Genomic DNA, 11,710 nt, shown 5'->3' on the forward strand with positions numbered 1-11,710 from the left:
CATTTCCCCTAAAATCAGGAATGAGACAAGGGTGCCCAATATCCTCACTCCTATTCTACATAGTCCTGGAATTCATAGCCACAGGAATTAGACAAGAAGAAGAAATAAAAAGAATACAAATAGGTAAAGAAACTGTCAAAATATCCCTACTTGCAGAAGATATGATCCTATACCTTAAAGACCCAGAAAACTCTACCCAAAAACTCCTAGACACCATAAACAGCTATAGCAATGTGTCAGGATAGAAAATCAACTTACAAAAATCACTAGCTTTTCTAGAGACCAACAAGGAACAAACTGAGAAGGAATATATGAAAATAATTCCATTTACAGTAGACTCAAAAACAATCGAGTACCTAGGAATAAATTTAACAAAGGATGTGTATGATCTCTACAAGGAGAAGTACAAACCCCTGGAGAAAGAGTTCAAGGAAGACTACAGAAGATGGAAGGATTTCCCATGCTCATGGATTGGTAGAATCAACATAGTAAAAATGGCTATACTACCAAAATCAATCTGTATGTTTAATGCAATTTCCATCAAAATCCCAATGACTTTCATCACAGAGATTGAAAAATCTACCGTAAAGTTCATTTGGAAACTCAATAGACCAGGAATAGCCAAGGCAATACTCAGCAAAAAGAGGAATGCTGGAGGTATCACAATATCCAACTTCAAACTATATTACAAAGCAATAGCAATAAAAACAGCATGGTACTAGCACAAAAACAGACATGAAGACCAGTGCAACAGAATAGAGGACCTGGATATGAATCCACACAACTATACTCACCTTATTTTTTACTAAGGCACCAAAAATATATGATGGAGAAAAGACAGCCTCTTCAAAAAATGTTGCTGGGAAAAGTGGTTATCCATCTGCAAGAAACTGAAACTAGATCCATGATTATCACCCTGTACTAGTATCACCTCAAAATGGATCAAGGACCTTAATTTCAGACTCAAAACTCTGAAGTTAGTACAGGAAGGTGCACTCTGGAAGTAAGAGGTATAGGCAAGGACTTCCTCAATAGAACCCCAGAAGCCCAGGACTAAGAGAAAGAATGGACAAATGGGACTTCATAAAATTAAAATCTTCTGCATAACAAAAGAAATGGCCTCTAAACTGCAGAGACCACCCACAGAGTGGGAGAAAATATTTGCCAGCTATACATCAGACAAAGGACTGTAACCAGAATATACAGGGAACTTAAAAATCTAAAGTCTCCCAAAATCAATGAACCAATAAAGAAATGGGAAACTGAACTAAACAGAACTTTCTCAAAAGAAGAAATTCAAATGGCTAAAAAAAAACACATGCAGAAATGCTCACCATCTCTAGCCATAAAGGAAATGCAAATCAAAAGCACACAAGATTCCACCTCACCCCAATTATAATGGCCATCATCAAAAACACCACCAACAATAGGTGTTGGTGGGGATGTGGAGAAAAAGGAACCCTTGTACACTGCCGGTGGGAATGCAAGCTAGTGCAACCACTCTGGAAAACAATATGGAAGCTTCTTAAACATCTAAACATAGATCTGCCATATGATCCAGCAATCCCACTCCTGGAGATATATCCAAAGGAATGCAACACAGGTTACTGCAAAGCACCTGCACACCCATGTTTATTGCAGTGCTATTCACAATAGCCAAGTTATGGAAACAACCAAGATGCCCCACTGCTGATTAATGGATCAAGAAAATGTGGTATTTATACACAATGGAGTTTTACTCAGCCATGAAGAAGAATGGAGAACATCACTCTGAATGAGGTTAGCCAGGCTCAGAAGACCAAAAATCGTATGTTCTCCCTCATATGTGGACTTCAGATCTAGGGAAAATACAGCAATGTGGTTGGACTTGGGTCATCTGACAAGGCAAGAGCATATATAGGAGGTATGGTGATAGGTAGAAAACCCAAAACATGAAAGTGTTTGATTTCCCCACTCCAGAGGAACTAATACAGAAACCTTAAACTGACAGAGGTCAACACGAGAAGGGGCTCAGGAACCAGTGTAAAGATCGGTTAGAGAAGAATCAACTTGGGTTGTAACACATTTGTGCATGGAAGCAATAATAGGAATCTCTCTGTATAGCTATCCTTATCTCAACTAGCAAAAACACTTTGTCTTTCTTACTATGCTTATGTCTTCTCTTCAACAAAATTAGAGATAAGGGCAGAACAGGTTCTGCCTGGAAGCTGGGGGGGTGGGGGAGAGAGGGTAGGGGAGAAATGACCCAAACAACGTATGCACATGTGAATAAATGAATTAAAAAATAAAGATGAGGAGCAGAAATACCAGAAATGACTTGAGTTTAGGCAGGTGGAAGAAAATTAAAGGTTTTCAAAAAATAAAAAATAAAAATAAATGATAACATCATGAATAAAGCAGAAGAAGTTTAGTGTCTCTTTTGGAGGTGACCTTTGTCAACCTTAGTGAAGCCTTCTTAAGAGGAGTGGCAGTTGAGGACCACAGTTGTTAAATGTGTGACAAATACTCCTTTGTGTGCATCATGATCACCTAGAGGACTTGCTTAGTCTGAGATTCTCTAGCCAATGAATGAGCATGATGCTTGGGTCTTACCAGATCTTGTCAATTTCTATCCAACACAGATAGATCTCTTTTGATAGGCAATGTTGGTTAGAGACTTCCTATCCTTCTTATCAAGGTTTTCTAGAAATGCCCTACAATCTGAATTTCCCACAGAAACTTTTCATTTCTCATTCCTTTTTAAGGTGTCAGAATTTCATCCTCATCTGAGGCCTTCAGTACTGACTCCTGCTCTCTCCCATTGTATCCTTCTCTGGCATGAGCCATCATAAATGTCTTGTAATTCCAAACATTTCCTGGATTCTCCTTCTAAGAAGAACTTCTAGAGGAAGACTTATATTAAGTGGTTTTATAATTGGCATAAAGATATGGAAATAAGGATAGATTGCTTTTGTTATAAAGCCACACATATCCGTCATATGAAATTGAAGATTTAGACACAGATCCTTATTTATGCAGAGAATTGATTTTTTCTTTTTGCTCTACTGGGATTTGAACTCAGAGCCCTGAGTTTGCTAAGCAGGCACTCTACCACTTGAGTCATGCTCCCAGCCCCATTCAACTGATTTTCAATAAAGGAACAAAAAAATTCCATTGGGAAAGAAAATGTTTGATGTTGGAAAACTACATATCCACAAAGAAAACCATGTACCTTGACCTGTATCTCACACTATGTGCAATGATTAAACATAAACTTTTGATAGGTAAATATAGGAAATTACTGCGTTGCTGTTGGCTTAGAGTTCTTAGTCACATCCTGGAAAGCACTGCACTCAAAGGGAAAACAGGCAGAATAAACTTCATTTTCGACAAATTTCCTTCAATTATTTTCCAACAAATAATTTGTAGGTAAACCACAGGGTGGAAGAATTTTGTAATACATGTATCAGATAAAGTTATTTTTCCAGAATATATACAATACAATTCACAAGTAAAAATATATCTCAGTAATAAAATCACCATTTAATAAATGGACAAGTGTTTTAAAAGACATCCTAAGAGGCTAAGGGGGTCAATGCAATGGCCAATGTGATGTGCTTAACTTGCTGCACCCTTTATTGTATGGACAGTAGCCAAACTATATTCCCTTGCTACCATGATGTCAGCCCTCCCTGCATTGCCTGGAATTTTCTTGTTCAGAGGCTGGAACACTTGTAAGGCCTCCATGCTAGTGTTCCTCCATGGAGTTCATAACAACCTTTAGGAGGTGTTTCTACTTAAGAAGCCCAAGTGCTAGCTTTGGGGCACCGCAACTTTCAATCTAAGTTCCAATCCTATACAGCTCCTCCTCTGAGATTCTAGAATTGAGTTACTACTTCCTTTTTTGTTTTCCACTATTCCTGGGAATGGCAGCTACTGCTTCTAGTTTATAAATCTTTATTTTTTCTCATTGTTAACTTTATTCCTTTTCTTCCTCATAATATGTGCATAACTATTTTTCTGTTTTAAATATCCTCTACTGGAAATACCAAATATGCTGTTATTTTTACTGGATTCTTTCTGTAACAAGGAACATACTCATGTAATTTTGAAAGATTGTGTTCCCATGTTACTTATGTGTTTTGTCTAATTACTGCATATCAAAAGCTGATGAAAAGGATTCATTGAAAATTGTTACTTGACAATAGCTTTCCTACCATAATTATTTTAAAATATCTTCTCATTTTCTTTCTGAATTACAATTACATCTGGAGATTTTAAGGTTCTCTTCACTCCATGGGAGAGCTTACCTGAGACTAATACCAAGTTCAACTAAGGTGACAAAAGGTACAATGAAAAATATGCTCCCACAAAACACAACTTGACTTTGACTAGTGTAGAGGAAACAATTTTGTATCCTTGAATTATCAGTGTCACATGGCTTTTTGGCATAAGCTGCCTTATCAAAGTAAGTTTGACTTGCAATCCTGTAATTAAACTGAAGGAGGCTGAATGTGCATGGTACAAAGCTGGGTGATAGCACATTCTATATTATATTGCACAATTCTTCAAAGTGTGATGATAGAAAAACAATTCTAGATTCACCAGCACAGAGAGTGAAAGTTGCTCTTCCAGTTGGCATTGTACTCTTGGAACCATCACTAAATGAGCCCTAGCTTTGGGTTTGTTATGAGTGAGACAGGGAATGCCTGCTTCAGAGGGTGATTGTAGGGGTGAGATGAGGGGAGGCAAACAAAGAATTCAGAACCATGGCTGTCAAACAGTAACTAATGGTGGTACATGTAACAGTTTCCTTGGTTGTCTTTATAATGAGACTAAAGAGCTGCAGGTCAAGGTTGATATCTCATTTTGTTTGTATTTACCTTGCCTTCCAGTCTAAATGCTAAAAAAAAAAGAGAAAAAAAGAAAAGTGAGAAAGACTCTGGGGTTCAGTCATCACACACCTTCTACTCTGATAGAAGAGAACGGATAATGACTTACAAGCTTTAACTATAGTCTCCTGGTTTCTATGGCTCAGTGTGCTCCTCACATGAACCATGCAGCCAGAGGACTCTGGTTAGTGACATCAGACTCAATATAAGCATGTTGTCTGCATCTGTTCTTGAAATTAAGTTACCTGGCAGACAGGGAGAAAAAATGTCATTAACTCAGAAGTACCAAACAAATAAATGAGTGAAAACTAAAAAGGTCACAAACCTTTTTATGATAGGAAGTAGTTAAATGAGCAATATTTGTCTGGGTATTCTCGTGACTTTAAAACTAACACAGAAATTCACAAATCAACAACTCTTGCCTTATGCCATATAGTCTATGTTTGGTCATAGTTTTGTGGTACCAAGTATCTTTGGGAGAATTTAAAGTAGAGATAGAATAAATAAAATACTTAATATTCTTCTTAGGAAGTAATTATATCTTCAGCTCTTCTGCTCTCTTGCTATCTTTATCCCATCTCCAGGTCCCAGAGGATCCATCTCCGGTTTCCTCTCACTTATACAGTTGCTGTAGATATATGCAGGCATATCTACAGTAGACCCTGGGTACATGTGGATGTCTGGTTCTGAGAAGACCACCACTGAGGAAAAACTGAATTCTCAGGATGAAAGAGCTCAGTACTATACTGTGGATGTTTGATTTTTTCCCCCCACAATACCATGTTACTTCAGCTAAAGGCATGCTGCTTTTCAGCAGATTTTAAATCTTCATTTAAATTATCACTTAAATTAAGCACATTAACTCTTACAATGCTTTTTGGTCACCATTTGCCTTTTTGGAGGCATATTTTCACAAAACAAAAGGTAAGAAAACACTCACTCAATCACAAAATGTTTTAAACACAGATAATGAAAAGACAAAAGTGAATGAGAGCTTTTCTTTGTCATCTGGGCTGCATATGCATGTGTGGAAATTTCACTATTTCTTTTTGAAACAGCTTCTGATTTATTTATTCTCTATTTTTGGAAACATTTGTCCAAAATTGTGTGTAGGAGATTAACAAATAAGGCAGAATTCTGGCATAAATATAAAAAGATTCTGAGTCTTTAAATTTCTTGTGGACAGCCTTATAGCCAAAAAGTTAAAAAACAATGGATTTAATTTCATAGTAACTTGAATGTCTATTCCTATTTTTCAACCTCTTTGCTACAATATCTGCTTTGTAGAGTGTTAAACTATCACCTAATGTTAATTATAAAAATTACATAGGCTTTAGAATTTAGGAGAAATCGCAAGTAATTATTCCTCTTGAGAATGGTTCAGGGAATAACAAGGAGAGTGACAAAGAGGACCCCCACTACTGTGCACTGGGAATTCCTGGTGGGAAATTGAAAACTGAGTCAAACTTTTAGTCCCACATGATTCAATGTTATATCTGTGACACAGGGCATAAACAAAGGCTCAGTGATTTCTATCCTCAAGAGGTTTGGTAACCTCAGAGGAAACCACAAAGGAGAGAATAAATTCTATCCTTCTCATCAATATTCCCACAACTATGGGGTGTGCATTACATTCTCATTTGAGTTAGATTATGTTCTGGATCCTCATATAAGGATGTTATCTTTCTTTCTAATGAAGAGAACTTTATGGGTATAGTATCAAATAAAAGTCATGGCATATTCCCCAGTCTCCAGCTTCTAGCAGATGAGAGAAAATTCTGCACTATTTCCTCCTAAATCATTAAATCATGGGCACATCAGGACAATGAGGAAGAAGAGTTCTTGATGTCCAGAGCACTGGGGCTTCCAGTGGAAAAAAATGTGAGTCTTAAATCATCTTTGTCATCATAATTTCTTTCACTCCCCAAATTCTATAAATCATCCATTCTGGGGAATGCCACAGTTTTTGCCCTTTTTAGTTCTCATCCTTAGTGAAGGCTTAGGAGAAGGGAAGGAATGATTTTCAAAGACATTGGGAGATCTATCCACATTCCAATGGATAGAGTCACACATTATGGGTGGGAGAAGGAGGTGATGGGGATTCTTCAAGAATCAACATGGAGAGTATTGCTCTTTGGATGCTTTGCTTTTTGTCTATAGAAAATCCTGAGCTTGGAAGGCAGCAGCTCCCAATCACCCTCTGGATCTACAGATCCACCTGGGAAGAAAATGACCATGGAAAATGATTCTTCAGTGACAGAGTTTATCCTTAAAGGATTAACGGACCAACCTGAGCTCCAACTGCCCCTCTTTCTCCTGTTCTTGGTCAACTATATATTCACTGTAGTGGGAAACTTGAGCATAATGATTCTAATTTGTCTGAACTCTCACCTTCACACCCCCATGTACTTTTTTCTCTTTAACCTTTCCTTCATTGATTTCTGCTACTCTTTTGTCATTACCCCTAAAATGTTAATTAGCTTTGTTTCAGAGAGGAACATCATCTCTTTCACTGGATGCATGACACAACTATTTTTCTTCTGCTTTTTTGTCAACTCTGAGTGCTATGTGCTGACAGCCATGGCCTATGATCGCTATGTGGCCATCTGTCAGCCCCTGCTGTACACAGTCATCATGTCCCCTAGGACCTGTTCTCTGCTGATGCTTGGTTCACACTTGATGGGGTTTGCTGGTGGCATGGTCCACACAGGGTGTATGATTAGGCTCATCTTTTGTGATTCCAACACCATCAACCACTACATGTGTGACATCTTCCCCTCCTCCCTCTCTCCTGCAGTAGTACTTACGCTAATGAACTTGTGAGTTTTGTTGTTATAGGAACAATTGTTGCTTTATCTAGCCTTGTTATCTTAATCTCTTATGCTTTGATTCTTTTTAATGTCATTCATATGTCATTAGCCAAGGGTTGGTCCAAGGCCATGAGCACCTGTGGTTCTCACATAATAACTGTTGGCCTCTTCTATGGCACTGGGCTACTCACTCATATGAAGCCTTCATCCGCTGACTCTGTGGTCCAGGGGAAAATTTTCTCAGTGTTTTACTCTTTTATGGTCCCTATGCTAAATCCCCTCATTTATAGCCTCAGGAATAAGAACATGAAACTTGCTCTGAAAAGAACCCTGAAGAGAATTACAAAATGAGTGAACCATTGAGACTGCCGTAGTACCTGACCCCATTGCTATTTCTCTTTATTTCCTTCTCTTCTTCATAAACATTTATCTATATATTTCTTTTTATCTTCTCTTCATCTTTCTACAGTCTGTGAAATATTTCTACTGTATTATCTTTTATTCTCACTCCGTGCAAAGTTTATGTGTATGTCTATTCTTGATCTTGAGATTCATTCTCAGTCCCAAGGTATCTCTAAGCTAATCTTTGTTCTCTGCACCAAATGCAGACACTGAGCTGTGTCTTTTCCTATAAAGGTGCCAACACCTATTATATTTTTCTTATTTATATTCTCCATTTAAGAAAAGCTAAGGAATCAGGAGCTTTTGGATAAACTCACTCATTTCTTGTTTTCTAAAACAATTTTATAAACCCTTTATTCTTTCAAGTACCTCATTGCTTATAGTGGCATTTAAACAAAACAAAAAAATTGGAGTCAAGAGAAAATTGTAAGAAATGTATTGATTTTTCCATAGTCCTTTGGGTGATTTTTTTCCTTCAGTTTTAGCCTGTCATTGGAATGGGACTGTGTATGCTATTGGACTTAGGTTCTATTCTTATGGCATTTTGAGGATGTTTGGGTTTTACTACTCTGTCTACCTTTTTCAGACCTTACCAACAATGAGAATAAATTGGTCAACTAGTGGGGCTAATGCTCTGAGTCCATCTATTTGTGACAATTTGTCCATTTACCTGTGGACTGTGACTGTGACTGTGTTCCATCCAAAATGACACAATGATATTCCTAATTACAGGGGATATTGTTATAAGTAATGTCAAGTTTCCTTGATTTTACAACTACATAGCAAGGATTCTTTTCTTCAAACCAAGGTTTATTTTCTTCTTTTAAAAACATAGATAAGTTACTGAAGATGTAGCTCAGTTATTAAGCACTTTCCTAAAATATTCAAGGCCTTGATTCAATTCCCACAACCGCAAATAAATAAATAAATAAAACTATAAAATAATTAAGATAACATGAATGAAAGTTAAAAGCATAAACAAAAATATATGGCATGAATCATGTCCATTTCAAATTTGACCTTTTAATATGAAAAATTTACCTCTTCCTTTTGTCTAGAATTCTTTGATGTGGTGATCCATACTGTATGAAACATGTTTTTTTTTTGTTTTTACAGAACCTATTTAGCAAAATTATCATTATCTTGTACTCTGCATGAGGAAACAGTTATGTGAGTTGTTTAATGCCTCATAGCAATGATGTAGATTCTACTTTTTTAAATTCATTGTGCATTCTATGTCAAAATGGAAGGAAAGAAAGTAAAATTGGGAAGGAACAGAGACTCCATCTGGAAAGTTGATTCAGAATTAACCCAAAATGTGTTTCTATGTGGTTCTATGGATGACTATAGCAGAGAGGAGATATGCAATACTTTGATAACAAACTAGATCAATAAACATGTCCCCGAGAAGTCTGATTTTAAAGTGGGATAAACAGTGTGGGCTACTAAGAAATGTTTCATACCAATCTGTAATACTGATCATTTTTCTGGGTGGTGAGGCTGAGGAATCGGGTCAAGAATTCTGCTAAGACATTTCACTATTTCTTTAGAGGCACACACCTATTAGATGTTATGCCATAATTTGGCATAACGAAAAGAGTTATTTATAATAAAAATAATAGAAATCTTTGCTCTGTAAAATGTTCTTATTACATGTTATAAAGAAGAAAACTTGTTCTTAAATTTTAGTTTAGATGCATTATTTAATATAGTACAAATGTACAAGTCCCATGTGTATAACTCGATGGCCTTTTGATTACATGCAAACCCTACCAAAACATGAACTAGATTAGTGCCATCGTAATGGAATGTTTCTTCTTGTTTCTTGCAGTAAATCTCACAACTTGTACTCAGACAAACATTGATAGATTTTGTCATCACTGTAGAATCACTTTATCTGTTCTACATCATCATAAAAATGTAATGATAAGATATACATTACTTTATGTTGATTACTTTTAGAGAATTCATTTTGTTCTCTATGTTAGTAGTTCGTTCTTTGTTATTGATGAGTAATTTTCCATTTCATGAACACACTACAATTTGTCTATTCATTCACTATTTAATGGACGCATGGAGTAATTTTAGATTTGGGGAGTAATTAATAAAGCTATTAGTATATGTGTGCAAGTAGATTTGGAGTTATGTCTCTTAATTTTCTTTAAGAAACATCTGGGCATTGAAATGTTGAATCATTGAGTTAAGTATATTTTTAACTTTATGAGAAATTACCAATATGTTTCCCCAAAGAATTTGATATTTTGTATTTCCAACAAAAGTGTGTATAAGTTGAAATTCTTTCACATCTTTACTAACATTTTGTGTTAGATGTATTAAGTTCTTCTAACTTTAGCTATTCTAGTTAATCTTAGGATGTGGCATGGAAACTGTGTACACAGGGTTGATTTTTCTTTCATTAAGTATAATTTAAGTGAAGTAAGAACTCACAACATTCATTGTTCAATTCCATAAGCACAACCAAATAAAGCAGAGTAACCATTACCAAAATCAAGATATTTCTAACCTTCCTTATAGTCAAAATTGCCTGACCCCTGAGTATTGGAAGTCACAGACTTCTTATCTGTTGTTACAGCCACTTCTGGCCTTTCCATAATGTCATATAAATGCAATCATACAGGATGTAGTCTTATAGTTTAGCTTCTTTCTTTTCACATAATGAACCTGATATTCATCCATGTCATTAAATGTGTCTCTGGTTTATTCCTCTTACTGCTGAGTAGGATTAATTGTATCAATAAACTAAAAATTATTTATACGTTCAGCAGTTAAAGGATAAAAAATTTTCTATGAATACATTAATAGATTTTGTATGAGCATTTGTTTTCATTTACTTAGGTAAACACTTACAAAGGGGTATCATTTTAAGAAACTGTTAAACTGTTGGACTGAAGACATTGCATCATTTTGTATCCTAACAGTAATGAATAAAAATTACATTTGTCTTGTTTACTCACCATAATTAAGAACAGTCAGGTTTCATTCTTTTTAATTTTTAGCATATCTACTAGTTTTGAAGTGTCATCTTCTTATAGTCTAAATCTGTATTTTTCCAGTGACTAATTATGAGAAATGTCCTTGACGTGTTCATTCATTATTCCAGTATCTCCTCAGATGATGTATATCCTCACCTCATTAGCACATTTCCTCATTCAATTGTCACTATATTTTTAAATGTAATTTATATGTTTTGGGTAACCTTTTAAATTAGATATATCATTTGCAAATGTACTTTTCCAATGTTTGGATTGTCATTTTATTCTTTTAATATTGCCTCTCAGAGGAGAACCTTTTAATTAGATAATGTACAATTTAATTATTTTTTCTTTCATTGATCTTTTTGTCACGGAATCTCACCTTAATCTTTGCCAAACCTTAGGTTACGAAGCTCCCTTATATGGTCTTCTAAAACCTTTAATATTTTCATTTACATTTATAATTTATTTCATGAAAATTTTTGCTGATATTAGGCAGAGTTGAGGTTGGTTTTAATTTTTGTATGGCTATGTAATTATTCCATTCTCATCACTTGAAAAGCTTATAATATCCTCATTAAATTATCTATGTATTATTGTCAAAATGATACACAGATAATTTAATATATGTAGA

At 35.6% G+C, this 11,710-nt stretch overlaps 1 pseudogene; it reads left to right on the plus strand.

Moving 5' to 3' along the window:
• The first annotated feature begins 7,100 nt into the window (after positions 1-7,100).
• Positions 7,101-8,055, plus strand: LOC109675294 (olfactory receptor 8C8-like; annotated as a pseudogene).
• The last annotated feature ends 3,655 nt before the right edge of the window (positions 8,056-11,710 follow it).

The sequence above is a fragment of the Castor canadensis genome, chromosome 2, assembly GCF_047511655.1.
Source record: "Castor canadensis chromosome 2, mCasCan1.hap1v2, whole genome shotgun sequence".
NCBI lineage: Eukaryota > Metazoa > Chordata > Mammalia > Rodentia > Castoridae > Castor > Castor canadensis.